Source organism: Arvicanthis niloticus, chromosome 24 (assembly GCF_011762505.2).
Source record: "Arvicanthis niloticus isolate mArvNil1 chromosome 24, mArvNil1.pat.X, whole genome shotgun sequence".
Taxonomy (NCBI): domain Eukaryota; kingdom Metazoa; phylum Chordata; class Mammalia; order Rodentia; family Muridae; genus Arvicanthis; species Arvicanthis niloticus.
Window position 1 is genome coordinate 1,950,685 of NC_133432.1, and position 16,478 is coordinate 1,967,162.

The 16,478-nt window shown below is 50.7% G+C and overlaps 1 protein-coding gene across 3 annotated transcripts in view; it reads left to right on the top strand.

Annotated features, from left to right (window-relative positions):
• The window catches only part of Ttc28 (tetratricopeptide repeat domain 28), a 433,061-nt gene that overhangs the window by 376,245 nt on the left and 40,338 nt on the right, over positions 1-16,478 (top strand). The gene's annotated exons all lie outside the window — the stretch shown is intronic.

The following is a 16,478-nucleotide window of genomic DNA, read 5'->3' on the forward strand; positions in this document are numbered from 1 at the left end:
TGCACATGGACAACGGTTTCCTCTAAACACTGCATTCAAAAAGAGACCATACGGGGGTGTTTGCAAGCACCCAAGTCCCCAGTGGTGACCAGACATTGCATTTCTCCGAGGGAGGCCTGAATAGCATCTACTCAAACCCAGGTAGGGCACCAGCAACCGATGTATTCCACCCAAGTCCAGACGGGTGACTTAAGGAGCTTATCCAGCATCCGTACAGAACATGGGGAATGGGGTACATACAAGGTCATGGCTGATCCCCAGGAGCTGTGTCACCCAAGCATCCCACTTCAGCTACCTTCTGCCTCCTGTGTACTCTAGATGGGTACGTCCAACCTGTGATCCGTCCATCACACATATCCCAGAGAGAGATGGGACTGTGGGTGACTGTCATTTTCTCCTCCAAAGTCACGTGCAGCAGGACAAGGTTACTTACAGCTGGGGGCCAGGCGGTAGGGGTTGGGGGTGGGGTGGTGGAATGAATGGCTAGGGTTTCAGGAGAGGGACCAGTGGCCTTCATTCCACGAGGGAGCATCAGCAGAACTCACCCTGTGACACTGTAGTCTCTGATGAAAACTGAACTAGCCGTATTATACCCAGAGGACAGCAGTCCACAGCACCAGCAGTCCAGAGTCCTCAGTGGCTGGGACTGGTCCATGGCAGTCAGTGTTGGGTCCTGGCAGAACCTCTACTTTTGCCTCAAATGGCCCAGAACCATGGAGCCCTGGGTGTCTCTGGTCCCATGGGTACTTTGCCTGGCTCCATGTGTAGGCACTTGTTGGGGTACCTGTATTACTTATAGAGGGGCTCTTACTTGAGAAACAGAATAACCACTGGACAATGTAGCATCAAGGTCAGAAGGTCAGAACGGCCACCTGGTCCAGATCTCCTGTCCAACCGACATCTGTGGCACAAGTGAAACAGACTTGGGTACAACCGTGTCGGTGTCACAGGGAGGGTCAGGTGTGCTGGTGTCCGAGTGAGGGTCAATATAGTCTAACCCTCACCAATCTGGTCTTCGTTATCACAATTAGTATCTTGTTTTGAGAAAATAGGAAAGCATACAGATGTCGTTTTCTAGCTTCTGTTTTTATGAAAGATGATGAGCAGGCGTTGTGGTTGCTGGGCATCCCAGGCCAGCCTGGCTCTGGCCTTGGGCAGTGCTGTGGTGATCGCAGGGGTTGGTAGTGTGGTCAGCCACAAAAACATGGAAGTATGGATGCCCTCTGAGGTTTGAATCATAAATGCCCAAAAACTAGGTCAGACCAGAGGCAGGCAAAGCTGCATCTGCAGACTGCACAGCATGTGTGCGGGTGACTGGGCTGCTTCCTGGCCCACAGCATTGCATGCTTAAAGTAAAACACAGGGTGAAGAGCGGGGTAGCAGAGGAGACACAGAAGGGAGGGTGGGCGGGCAAACCAGGCAGGGCCCATCTCTCACAGTCTCAGGGGACTGGGAGCCTGGAGTCCATGGTGCAAGGCTATTGCCACAGTACACATGAGGGCACCGTGCCCTTGTCTTTACCCCCCAGGACTGAACTCAGCATGAGTTCCTGCTCTGTGCCTGATACTGGGATAATGATAACCAGGGCACACAGCCCACTCACCACCCTACAGTATGGTCAGCAGCAGGGTGAAGAGACCAAAATCCTAGTGGGTGTACAAATGCACTACCCGTGTGACCAGAAGGTCTGAGCAGGGAACGGGTGGGTAGCCCGCACCAAGAGCTCCAGAGGAACCTAGTGAGAAACATGCTTCTGAGGTCACTGTATCCTGCACACATAATGCCTTTGGAGACAGACCTTTCTGGGGTCTTTTGCGATGACCATTTGGTCTCTTGAGCAGGAACAAGCCACAGTGTCAGGGTTCTGGCTTGGGCGGCTCCCTTGAGCTGAGACTGTCCACTCAAGACATGAAGCCTTTCTTGGGCAAATTCAAAATGTCAGCCTAGGTTTCAGACCAAGGCCTGGAGCATGATAAATGCATGGAGATAGGATAAATGCACCCAGATAGGACCTGCTGCGGGAACCATCTTACAGAAGCATGGGGAACGACTGACCAGTGTGCCCTTTTCTGATAGAAATTAAGTGGCTGCCGTCAGGCGGTCTCAAGCCAAACCAGCCATCAGTGAACCTTAGCCCATTAAAAACATGACACCTCATCCTCATAGTCACGTGCCCCAATAAAACCACACATGCAAAAAAAGAAACCTGATTTTGACCTTCCAGTGAAGGCATTGCTTGAGGCTAGAGGCAGAGTCATGATGCTTCCCCACAGTCTCAACTAGAGAATGTCTTTGGTGGCACACGCCTTTAATCCCAGCACTCGGGAGACACAGTCAGGTAGATCTCCGAGTTCTGAGTTCGAGGCCAGCCTGGTGACAGGTGAGTTCAGGACAGCTGAGGCTACACAGAGAAACCCTGTCTCAAAAAACCAAAAAGGAAAAAAAGAGAAACAAGAAGAAGAGTGACTTTGGAGTTTAAGCTCCCCACTCCATTCTGGGCAGGGAGTGGGGCAGGGCTGGCAGTTCCTATGTTCCCGCGTCAGTGAGCAGTGGAGTCCTCAGCATCTCTGGGACGCTGTGGCTCCTTGCTTAGTGGCCGTTTTGTTGGACTGTCCTCAGTAGCTGAGTCACTGAGCTCCCAGCCCGGGCTTCCCGAGGCCTGGGGTAACCCTGTCAGCAGTGTGTCTGCATTTTGTGAGTTTCGTGGAGACAGCAGAAAGGTCTGTGTGTGTGGATTTTCAGCTGTAAAATCAGTACTAGTTTGTAAAGCTGTACATCTGGAGGCTAGGATACTAGACAAGTAGAATACTGAATTAGACACCATAGTTTTATACTGAGTGACATGTGCATATGTAAGACACGTACACACACGAGAAGATGAGCCATACCGCACGTAGACGGTAGGATGAGGGACGCTGGCTGTGTTTATTACACTGTTTTCATCATTTCTAGGTTGTCCTGTGTGTTTGTGTGTGTGTATTTTACAGTGGCCATATGTTATTTCTTAAGATAGAAATGAATAACCACAAACAAAAAAAACTTCTGCCATCCATCCAAAAGAAAACACAGAAACCTTCCTGTAATTTTACCACACGAGGAAATAAACACAAGTTTGGGAGCCCATCACCTTATCTGGTCCTAGTAGATGTGTTTTATTTTCCATCCTTATCCCCGTTGAACCAGATGCTTGCCTCAGTGGCCACGCCCCCTCAGAGGCCACGCTCTCCGCTGTCCCGCCCTGCCCCTTTCCTCCACCACTGCTCCTCACTCAGCTGTCCATCTCACTGAGCTCTGAACACCTCTGTCCGAGGGTGCTGTAGTGACTTCTAATGTCACATTAACATGTCTCTTCATGCCAACAGAACATGGAAGTCTCTGTGGGAACCAGTGAGTCTGTTGGGCCACCAAAGGGGCCACAGGTGACTCTGACAGCATCCCAACATGGATGGCAGCTCATAAAAGCTGCATCCCTGGTGTCCCGTGCCAGTTAACCTTCCACCTCCTGTATACAGTACCACCCACACCACAGGCACCTCCTGTATACAGTACCACCCACACTACATGCACCTCCTGTATACAGTACCACCCCACACCACATGCACCTCCTGTATACAGTACCACCCACACCACAGGCACCTCCTGTATACAGTACCACCCACACCACGTGCACCTCCTGTATACAGTACCACCCACACCACAGGCACCTCCTGTATACAGTACCACCCACACCACAGGCACCTCCTGTATACAGTACCACCCCACACCACAGGCACCTCCTGTATACAGTACCACCCACACCACGTGCACCTCCTGTATACAGTACCACCCACACCACGTGCACCTCCTGTATACAGTACCACCCCACACCACAGGCACCTCCTGTATACAGTACCACCCACACCACATGCACCTCCTGTATACAGTACCACCCCACACCACATGCACCTCCTGTATACAGTACCACCCACACCACAGGCACCTCCTGTATACAGTACCACCCACACCACAGGCACCTCCTGTATACAGTACCACCCACACCACAGGCACCTCCTGTATACAGTACCACCCACACCACAGGCACCTCCTGTATACAGTACCACCCACACCACAGGCACCTCCTGTATACAGTACCACCCACACCACAGGCACCTCCTGTATACAGTACCACCCACACCACAGGCACCTCCTGTATACAGTACCACCCACACCACAGGCACCTCCTGTATACAGTACCACCCACACCACAGGCACCTCCTGTATACAGTACCACCCACACCACAGGCACCTCCTGTATACAGTACCACCCACACCACAGGCACCTCCTGTATACAGTACCACCCACACCACAGGCACCTCCTGTATACAGTACCACCCCACACCACAGGCACCTCCTGTATACAGTACCACCCACACCACGTGCACCTCCTGTATACAGTGCCACCCACACCACGTGCACCTCCTGTATACAGTACCACCCCACACCACAGGCACCTCCTGTATACAGTACCACCCCACACCACATGCACCTCCTGTATACAATACCACCCACACCACAGGCACCTCCTGTATACAGTACCACCCACACCACAGGCACCTCCTGTATACAGTACCACCCCACACCACAGGCACCTCCTGTATACAGTACCACCCACACCACATGCACCTCCTGTATACAGTACCACCCACACCATATGCACCTCCTGTATACAGTACCACCCCACACCATGTGCACCTCCTGTATACAGTACCACCCCACACCACAGGCACCTCCTGTGTACAGTACCACCCACACCACAGGCACCTCCTGTATACAGTACCACCCCATACCACAGGCACCTCCTGTATACAGTACCACCCACACCACAGGCACCTCCTGTATACAGTACCATCCCACACCACATGCATGTGGGGGCCAGTTGGGGGTGGGGGCAGGAATCTCAGGTGAGGGTCAGATGACATCCTCTTCCCCTCAGGAGGGAATGTTTCTTATGAAGGTTGTCTGCAAACTGTCGTAGCTGCTCTGATTTCAACATGGTGTTAAGAGGGGAGAGACAGAACAGGCTGCTTTCCAAGGATCTGTAGTCTGAAAGAGTCCAAGCCTGTGGGGTCCCCACTGCACCCCAGGCTTTATCTTTATCTTGTGCTGTCACAGAGCAGGTGTCTGAAGACAGAAACAATCATCACCTTCCTATCCTTCCCTCCCTGCTCCCTAATCCATAAGTAAATTCCATGGGCTGTCCCTATAAAATTCCATTTTGAACAAGCTGCCGTGGAACTAAGGTAGAAATAAAACATCTGGACAGATCTGAAAGTATTTAAGAGACTGAGCCAGTGCCCAGCCCTTCCAGCAGGGGCAAGCCCAAGGCCAGCCGATTTCAGTGTTGACAGTGCTGCCTAACAGAAGAGAAGGCAGCATCCACTCTCGAAGGCACCCACGCACTTGAAGGAGTCTGGGCAAACAAGGCAAACAAAGACACTATGAACCGATGTCTGTGCTCTGGGTACAAACGTCTCAGAAAACACCAGAACCAATTCAACGGCGAATGGAAAGATGGCTCTAACCAAATGGGACTGATTTCCAGAGTGCAAGACTGCTTCCCAACCTGGAGATATTAATACAGCGCACCTAACAGGAGGGCAGAGACCCACCCCTCAGCCCATCTGATGATGAAAAGATGCTCATGACACCTTTTGTGATTAAAAAACTACGAAAGAACAGAAAGGGGCTCACAACCTTGTTACATCCACGTGTGAGCCCGGTCCTCAGCCAGCATGACTCATGAGCACCCCCACCAGAGTCAGGATGCCGTCTACTGCCACTGTCATCCAGTGTGGTACCCACAGGCCTCATAGATGACAGGACTTTGAGTGTGAACCCCTAAAGCCCCCAGGTAATGCAGAAACAACACAGATTCAACCAGGTCACCAGGTTCTGAGCTGTGACCCAGAGTCCAGTTTCTTGGCCCTCTAGGCAAACTGAGAGGGAGGTTGAGACTGTTCAAACACGGGCTTCGTAAGAGAATGGCTTTGTGTTTGGTGCCTGGTAAGAACTTTACCCTGGCCGAGCTTCCCTGCCAGGAGAAGCCTTCCAGACTTGCTGTGTGGAAGTTACTCCCCGGGCACTTGGAACAGAGCTGCAGCAGTCTGGGACTCTGACTGATCAAGGCACTGAAAGCTAGATGCAATGGTATCTGAGTGAAGGGGCTCCCCGAGGCCGTGACTGTACCCTGCAAGTGCAGACGACCCTGCTAGTGTCAGGCGTTGTAAGCGAGTGCTGTCAGGGTCCTCTCCTCATGCTTTTCTAGGCTCCTGTAGTATAAGTCTTTTGTAATCAAAGGCTTTTATCTCAAGCACCATCTGAGCTGTGCCAGTTCACACAGGCCCCCTGACTGCAGCACCCAGCCAAGTGCTGGAGTTACAGACATTTGATGTGGCCTCTGAGGATCTGAGTCCCCATGCTCAGTGGTCTCTATACTTGAGCTACGGGAACTTTTCCCACTGAGCCACGTCCCCAGCCCACCTGCTTCCACGTTAGGCGGAGATAATGGTGTTGTCTGGAGGTGAGGTTGGCCCTCTGCTCTCCCATACCATCTGTACCATCTCGCTTGGTTCCAAGGCTTCCAGCCTGCTCTGTGATGTGTGGACTCCGGTGAGCTTGAGTTTGCTATATGACTTCTTCTCCTTCCGTCATGGGATCCCCTGTATCCCACCCTGCATGGCATGGCCTTTCCTAGAAGTCTTTTGCAGTTGACAAAGGCAGGAAAGCTTACACAGGTAGACTAGTCTTGCTGAAGCAGAGGATGCCTGCAGGGTCTAACCCATACCTACACCTCCCTCCATCCTGGGCAGGTTTAGCAGAACATAGCACATGGAGCTCGAAGTCAATAACGCAGGTGGGCAGGAAGGCCCTGAGGATACTGAGCAAGTGGAGAAGTGAGGGAGAAGAACCATCCACTGGAGGCTTGGACTGAGAGCCATGGCTTCTCCTGAGCGCACATCAGTAAGGCAAGGCAAGGCCAGCGGGGCTCAGTGCACATGACACATGTGAGTGAGCATGACACACTCACAGGGGCTCTGCCCGTGCACAGAGCATGACACACTCACCGGGGCTCTGCCCGCTCCCTACCTACCTGTCCCCCTTGTGAATGTCATGCACAGGGGTGTCCTGGACACTCACCGTGTGGTGAGCAGACCCCAATCACACAGGCAGTGACAGGTCTTGAGTAAACAGCTACACTGTGAGCCCCACTCCACGGCGAGCATGGGACGCCCCTTTGGTACCCCCTCCATATTAGGACTTGTCCTGCCTGCTTCTGATGGATGGACATAGATGCAGTGGCTGTTCACGGTTAGTAAGCAGTGCCAGACAGAACCAATTCAGGGTCTTCCTGATAACTAAGAGACCCCATGGGGTCAGACTTCATTTCCAGGCAACCCTAAGGAAAGAGACCACTCTTAGGAAAGATCAAAGGTTCACACACACACACACACACACACACACACACACACACACACACACACACACACACACACACTTCTGCTGGGCTCCAGTGTCCTGCGCCAGTACTATCAGGCCTGGTGCCAGGGCCTCCTCAGGCACGTGTATCCTCTGTATCCACATGTCCTGCCTCACAGGTAGACCAAGCAACAGTGATGCATTTGTACCAGACACAGGCTGACATGTCGTGCCCAGTGGTGCCTGGCAGATGGCACCGCGTGGTAAAATACACTCTCTGGTCTAGACTGATGAGGCCGAGCCAGTCGCCCTCGCTGCCGATTCTCACTCGAGGTTGGAGACTGCCTTTCTCCATAGAGATGAGGTGGAGAAACAAAGAGAGATGCTGACCCACTGGAAGCCATCACTTCCTCCTTTTGTGTCTCTCCTGTGGTTGCCTTGGACACGACAACCAGGTAGAGAACTCAGGAAATCTGAGGAGTGATTGCAAAAAAGACTGCATTAGGTGTGAGCATGTTCTCTGTGTGGATTTCCTACCTCTGTTTTCTTCTCTCAGACCTGTGTGTGTCCTTTCTGGTCACTCTGCGGGTTTGATTAGTAATGTCTGTCTCCTCTGTGGGACTGCGAAGCCCACTGAGAGTGGGGACCGGCTTGGCCACTTTCCCCAGGGCCGCGCCCGGATCACAGTTGCTCCCAATATTCCCTGACTGGGACCGTGCCTCCCCTTACCCCACATCAGCACTGCGTTCTCATAATGCGTTAAAGCCGAGGATGGGAAAGCTGCTCAGCTGTGCTCCAATGTGCCCTGCTACAGATAAGAAAACTCACCATTTCCAAAGGAGGTTAGCTACAGATGGAGCAAACTGAAAGGAGGGGTGTCCCTGTGTGCTCGGAGTGCCGCTTTCACGATGGCTGGTGTGCATTTTTCTTTTGGGGTGTTTTTTAAATTTTTCTTCCTGCCTGCTGCTTCTTGCTTCAGTTCGATGTTGAGTTTTAAATCCTAGAGATGAGACTAAAAAAAAAAAAAAAGCAGGTTTACAGTGAATGGTGCCTTTGAACTACAGTAGTCTTGAATGTAGAGTAGCCATCTTTAAAGAACACAGAGTTAGGGTTGGGAGAGTGGCAAAGGCTGGTATGTAGCTGTCTTCGGAAGTGTCGGGATGGCCCTCTTGTATTAACGCTCAGCGTTGATCTCACTGTGCAGGAGGCAGCAGCAGTAACCGGCCACTCAGGGGAGTTCTGGCTGGACAATGCCTCTGTGTGCAGCTAATGTTTGTGTTTGGCCTCTTCCTCCCCGTTGAGACCTATCGTCTCTTTCCCCTGGCTAAGGAAGAGAGAAATGGCCCCTTTGAGGCCTCTTCTGTCCACCCACAGCTGCCTGAACCTGCTCACCATGGCTGTACCCTGGGACTTCCAGCTGAGGCTCAGCATGGCTCGGGGAGTTGCCCACGGCCCCCAGCTATGTGATCCATGACCTAGAATTGAAATGTGGCCTTCAGCAAAGGCTCTCAAAGTTGGGTGCCGGCAGCGGTGCAGGGCTGGGGAGCCACATGCTCACATGCTGCTGAGGAGAAGAAGGGAGTCAAGCGTAAAGCCTCTGTGGTCACCTTCCCAGAGGCTGCCGCCCATAAAGCCTCCATGGTCACCTTCCCAGAGGCTGCCATCCATAAAGCCTCCGTGGTCACCTTCCCAGACGCTGCCGTCCATAAAGCCTCCGTGGTCACCTTCCCAGAGGCTGCCGTCCATAAAGCCTCCGTGGTCACCTTCCCAGACGCTGCCATCCTTTTGAAAACTTTTATTTTCCTCTTCTGAAGCTTGTATTTGTTCTGCTAGGCATTCTTTAGTCTCACTCATCTTAGGAGTACAGCAGAAGAAAGAACAGTGTGCAAGATGGGAAAATAGAGACATATCCTGTTACCAAGCAGGCTGACACCCCCATCGATTAAAGTATCTTAGGACAGCGGATCTGAGAACAGGAGAATGGCTTCTCATTGAGAAACAAAAGTTCTTTGGTTTGAAAAGTTATTTTCAAAAGCCGAATGTATTGCCCTACATCTTTTCTGAAAAGCCCAGCATCCCTCCGGCGTCACCTGCTCCGTTTCTGACATGGGCAGGCTCTGCCAGTCTTACACACAGCTCCCTGGGCTCCCCTGCGTAATTGCCTCGGCAATTTCTGCTCAGCCTTGAAACAGGCTTGGCTCCGTGGCATATTTGAAAGACAGAAGCAATTTTAAAGCAATGGAGACTTTAAGCCCTTGTGGACAGGAGGAGAGGAGGAAAGCAAAGTGTGGGGGGCACAGAGCAGAGCAGGGTCCCCGACACCCGTGCAGGAGCAGCTGTTTTTAATCACTGCAGCCTCAAAGACAGAGGGGTCATCCAGGGTCAGAGGCAGGGTGCCGACTGTGGGTGTGCTCCTATCACGATGATCTAGCAAGACTCTTCAGATCTCTGATGTGATAGCTTTCCTGCCTTTGAGAACTTCCGGATATTGCCTCGGGCTGACATCTTGTATGAACAGAGGTGGAACTGGAGGTGCCAGGACACTCTGCAACACTAAGCCTCACTCAGCTAAGCAGCGAGAGCAAGCTGAAGCACCTTGTGGTTTGAATAGGAAATCTATGCCCATGGGCTCCTGGTCCCCACAAAGGTTGGCACTGATTTGGAAGGTGGTGAGAACTTTAAGGAGGTGTGGTCTCACTGGAAGAAGTGGGTAACTGAGGGTGGACCTTGAGATCACAGAGTCTGGCCTCACTTCCTGTCCACTCTGAGCTTCCTGATTGTAGACACAAAGTGACTGGTGGCCTCATGCTTGTCACCACAGCCCCACCATGATGGACTGTGCCATAATAACTTCTCCCTCTCTTAATTCAGTTGCATTTGTCAGACATTTGGTCCCAGAAACATGAAAATTAGCATCAAAGCAGGCAGCAGAGATGAGATAAACAAATGCCAGTGACGGGGTGGGGGTGGGGGTGGAGGTGGGGGACTCTAGTGAGTGTAACCTTGGGGGATTGGGTGAGAGAGCAGCTTGGAAGGTTTTGGAAGAGCTCTCCCAGTGGGGTGACGGGGCATTCCTGTTGGTCAGGTGCTGTGCTGGGCACACGGGGGACCAAAGGGAAATACAGAATCGCTGTTCTTGCGCGCACAGGTCAGAGGTTACAAGTGGGTGAACTTGATGGGCATCAGATTGGCCCAAAATAGAGCACAGAAGATACTGCAGTCAGTCTACTGGGACTATCACTTGTTCACATATACATAACACACACACATACACACTTTTACACACACAGACTCACACTCACATTCACACATAAACTCATACTCACACAGAGACACATATACACACTTATACACATACACACAAACTCACATTCACACACATACAAACTCATATATTCACACATAGACATACACACATTTCACACACAGACACACACAAAGACTCACAGTCACACACACAAACTTATACTCACATTCATACACAGACACATATACACACAAAGAGAGACTCATACATTCACACACACACACACACACAGACACACATACCCACACAAAGACTCACAGACACACACACACACACAAACTCATACACTCACATAGACACATATACACACTCATACTCACATACACACACACACACACAAACTCATACATTCACACATAGACATATACACAGACACACACAAAGACTCACAGTCACACACAAAAACTTATACTCACATTCACACACAGAGACACATATACACATACAGAGACTCATACTCACATTCACACACACACTCATACACAGACACACACACACAAACTCATACACTCACATAGACACATATACACACTCATACTCACATACACACAAACTCACACTCACATCCACACACACACAAACTCATACATTCACACATAGACATATACACACACACAAAGACTCAGTCACACACAAAAACATACTCACATTCACACACAGAGACACATATACACATACAGAGACTCATACATACACACAGAGAGAGAGAGAGAGAGAGAGAGAGAGAGAGAGAGAGAGAGAGAGAGAGAGAGAGAGGGAGTTAGTTCCTTTTCCCCTCTGGGCACTGGCACTGCTCAGAGGAAGCCAGTGAACACCCTACTGTATGGACCCCTGTTTCTTTGTACGAAAAAAAGAAATGAATAAATCAGCCCAGCCCTGTCTCTGCCTCATGCTAGCTGCATGGCTGTTATTGAGCAGTAAATTCTCACAGGGTTTGTGTAGCAGTAGCATACATAGAGAGGAAACATACAAAGATAGACACAGAAATCCTGACAAGCAGAAAACAAAGCTGAGCTTAGAAGGCAGCGCCTGTGGTTTAGGAGGTGTAAGGGGGCGTCAGGCATTTGCCTGTGGTTTAGGAAGTGTAACGGGGTGTCAGGTATTTACCTGTGGTTTAGGAGGTGTAAGGGGACCGGGCACAGGGCTTTCACCTGAAGCACCTGGCTGCCGGAGGTGGGGTGTGGCTTTCACTAAAGGACCCTGTGCTCACAGCCATCCAGAGGGTGCAGGCTCTCCTTGCCCTCTCCCTGCTCAGCCTCTTGACTGCAGAGTCCTGCATGGCTTGGCTATTTGAAGGCGAAGAGCTGCTTTAAAGCCATGCTGGGGGAGCAAGCAAGCTCACAGGAGTGTGGTGTGGATAGTGTCTGCGGAGCAGGGCTGGGAGGTATGGAGATCCGCACGTGCCGTGGGGACTGCTCCCGGTGATGTTGTGCCTTACACTCGGCGTTTGCTGAGACAGTGGGGCCCCAGTGCTCCTGTGCCCCATGCTTTCCACAGGTGGTGGGAATGGGGTGACTGTGCACAGGTTACCAGTTCACACATCACCAATTGTGCCAGCCCTTTCAAATGTACATGCATATCCAGGTGTCCCCATACACCTTGGATAATAGTTCCTGTTATTTCCCACATGATAAAGCTGAAACAAATGGAAATATTTCCATATTTTAAATCCTGGCAGACAGTTAAGTCCTGTTGAGGCAGTGGCAACATGGCTCAGTCAGTAAAGGTGCTTGTCACCAAGTCTAACTACTGGAGTTAAGCCTCAGAAAGAGAACCAAGTCCTACAGTCATCCTCTGATCTACACTACACACACACACACACACACACACACACACCACACACACCACACACACACACCACACACACTCACACACACACACATCTATACACACCACACACACCACACACTCACACACACACCACACACTCACACACACACACACCACACACCACACACACACACCACACACACATCACACACACCACACACTCACACACCCACACACACACCACCTATACTCACACACATCACACACACATCACTCACACACCCACACACCACACACACTCACACACACATCACACACACCACACACTCACACACACATCACACACTCACACATCTATACACACCACACTCACACACACACTCTCACAGGTGTAAATAAGGGCTGGGGTGACAGCTCAGCTGTTAAGAGTATTTGTCAGCTCCCTGCCCGCACATGGTGGTTCATAACCACACATACCTCCATCCCAGGTGCCTGCTTCTGGCCTCCATGAGCACCAGGCACACATGTGGTGCACATACATGCCGGCAAAGCACTCACATACACAAACTAACAGATAAGTGTAAACTGAGAAAGGTCACGTTGAGTATTCCCGCAGTAAGAAGAAAAAACATACACAGGAGTGGGAAAGGCTGCATTTCTGGTTCTAGAGAAACCCAGACGACTAACACTGCAGCTTCGTGCATCAAATGCTATAAGAGTAAAGCATGTGCAGAACACGCAGCTCCCTAACAACGCTGTGCGTGTGCTGGCATTCCAGGAGTCAGAGGGTTAGCCGCACCCTTCCCTGGCCAGGCTCTGACCTGGAGCCTGCGGTCTGGAGTGTCCTCAGCTCTTCCCAGTGTTCTTCTAGAATAAGAACATGGCCTCCTCATGCTGAAGGAGCCACCGGGCTGTCGTGCTTGAGCACCTGTGACACTGGGGATACTGAGGGGTGGGGAGGGGGAGCTGCTGACCATAGAAAACATGATTTCCTAAACTATGAGGCCTTACATGGTGTTCTCTTAAAAAACAAAGCAATCCTAGTATGTCTGCCTGTTCCTTGGTGGTCCCGCCAGCCAGCTGTTCATGAGACTAGTGAGCCGGTGGAGTGGTCTGGGAGGAGCATCAGCTCAGTCAGGTTAGAGACTCCCAGTGACCCAGGGAAGGCAAGGGTCGGGGTGTGCAGATGCTATGGTAGAGGGTCTGGTTTTCTTTAGAAGAATCTTATCTCTAAAGGAAGTACAGTCACCTCACGAATGCCACTGTGGCCAAAGCACGTGTGGGTCTGTAATTGCTGGAGTGATTCTCTAGGGTGACCTGCCTGCCCTATTGATCTTGGGAGGCTCAGAAGCCACTGCCATGTTGCTGTCCATGAGGGCTGGCTTCTGGGGGCCTCAGAGAAAGCCACACATTCCTATGTAGCTGTGAGCTGCTGTGCTGAGCCCCAGAGTCAGAGATGTGGGAGAAATCTTAGCTAAGGGTATTTGAACTCCGAGCTCTGAGCTGCTTCCCAGGAGAGACAGCATTCACATTGGAGCCCAGGAGAGAGAGCATTCACATTGGAGCCCAGGAGGGAGAGCACTCACACTGGAGCCCAGGGGGGAGAGCACTCACACTGGAGCCCAGGAGGGAGAGCACTCACACTGGAGCCCAGTCAGGGTCAGTACTTGCTTTGGAAAGGAAGTGGTATTTTTAAAGGAATGTAACAGAAGTCATATGATAACCACTCCTATGCCTGTGATTATGAAAGTCTTCACAATACAAAGGATCTGGGAAAATAGAACTCATTTTTAAAAGAAAGGGTGGCCAACTGTTACCATCCCTGAGATGACTCAGAAGTTGAAACTCTGCAGGAAAGGGCTTTCCAGAAGTCATCACCATACACAATCAGTAGTGTTCACAGTGAACACAGCATGCCAAAGGTTGCATCATGGACCCAGAGACTTCTGAAAACAACAGCAAAAGGTCTGTGTCTAAAAACACAGCCTCTGAGGTGAAGAGCCCAGCACTTGCAGAAGTAACATGGGAACAGTTTGGGAGGCAGAGCTGAGAGAATCCAAGAAGCCAGAGAGCCCCAAGAACAAGACAAAAGGCAGCAGCCAACACCAATGGCTGAGCATCACAGACTCCTGTGAGCAAGGCTGAGCCTCCCCGGGGCAGCAGAGAAGTCTAGACAGCACGGCTGTCATCAGGTGGCCATGGTGGAGGGACGCCTCCGAAGGATGCACACTGTTGACCCCAGCGCTATAAACAGCCAAGAAACAAGCCCTCCAAGAACAAAAGCAAAACGAAGCAGCTCTTAGACCGTGGGACCCACATGGGAGGAGCACCCACTCTTGAGGCTGAAGGTGAGGGAGGGCAGGTTCTCAGAAAAGGACCAGAAGAGGAGAAAGACAGCGAAAGGCTAGGTCTTCCCTTTTCTACTGAAAACACTTTTTACATAGAATATATTCTGATCACGGTTTCCCTCCCCCTCTCCCAGAGCCTCCCTGGCCTTCCAACTTCACTCCTTCTCTCCCTTTTGAAAACAAGTGGGCAAATAAAAAGATAAACATAAAAACATACACATAAAACCCCATAATCTATAAAAAAAAATACCCAAATCAGAAACCATAATATACAAGCAGAAGACCAATGAGACGGAAAGAATAAACACCAAACAAAGCAACATAAGACAGAGAGCTTCAAACACACCACTGAGCTCATTCTGGGTCGGCTGCCCACTGCTGGGCACAGGGCCTGTCCCAAAGTGTGGTTTGTGTACCCAGCGAGACTCCATCGATAAACTAGATTTTCCGTTGTAAGCAGTTGTCAGCTAGAGAGAGTGCCTGGGTTAGGAATGGGAGCTGGGGCCCTCTTCTCCTCTGAGCTCTGGGACCCCACCCGGCTTAGACACGTGCAGGTCCTGTGCACACTGCCCCCATCTCTCTGCATCAACCATGTTGATTTAGAAGGCCTCGTGTCCTTGGTGACCTCCATCTCCTCTGGCTCTTACGTTCCCTCTCCTCCTCTGCAGAGCTCTCTGAGCTCTGAGGGGTGGGCTCTGATGGAGACATCCCACTTAGGGCCCAGTGCTCCAAAGTCTCTCACTCTCTGCAGGTTGTTTGGTTGTGGGTCTCTGTTAGTTCCCAACACAGGAGGAAACTTCTCTGATGGTGGCTAAGCAATGAACTTATTTATGGATGCAGCAGAATGTTGTTCTTATTTTTTTAAGTATATGAAATTGTGTGTGTGTATTATGTAATACATATATATCATATATGATATATATAAACAAAAGTCATATTTCCCTGGGGTGGTCACAATGAAAGCTCAATAAGACTAGGAAAAGGAGAGAGAGAGAGAGAGAGAGAGAGAGAGAGAGAGAGAGAGAGAGAGAGAGAGAGAGAGAGAGAGAACACGGTTCAAGACCATGGAGCTGGGAGAAGCATCAGACTTGTGGCATATGAGGGTAGGAGAGTGTTATAAACTTTGAACCAAACGTGCAACTAAGATGAAACACAGAAATTTCTTAAAATTCGACCAAAATCAACACCACATCAAACAGAATATGAAAGGCCCTGGATCTGCTACAGAAACTAAAGTCCTTATCACGAACTTTAACTCCATGGTAAATTCACTTAAGTCCTAGCAGATTTTCCTAATGAAGTCTATGGAGTATTCCAGAGAAAAAAAGCCTGCAGGGCTGAGATTGTAGCTCAGCACGGAGCGCTTGCCTGGTGTGTGAAAAGCCCCGGGTTCAGTCTCCAGCACCAGAAAAAAAAAATGTTAAAGAACAATTTATCCAAAGTCATCCTGAAACAGTAGAACACCTCCACACAAAGCTTGTGTCTGCCTCGTGCACAGCAGCACGGATGGCTATGGAAGACGCCCTGCGAGCCTGTGGGCCTGCAGTAGTATTTTCCTTTTAAAATATGAATACCAGGTCTGGAGAGATGGCTCAGT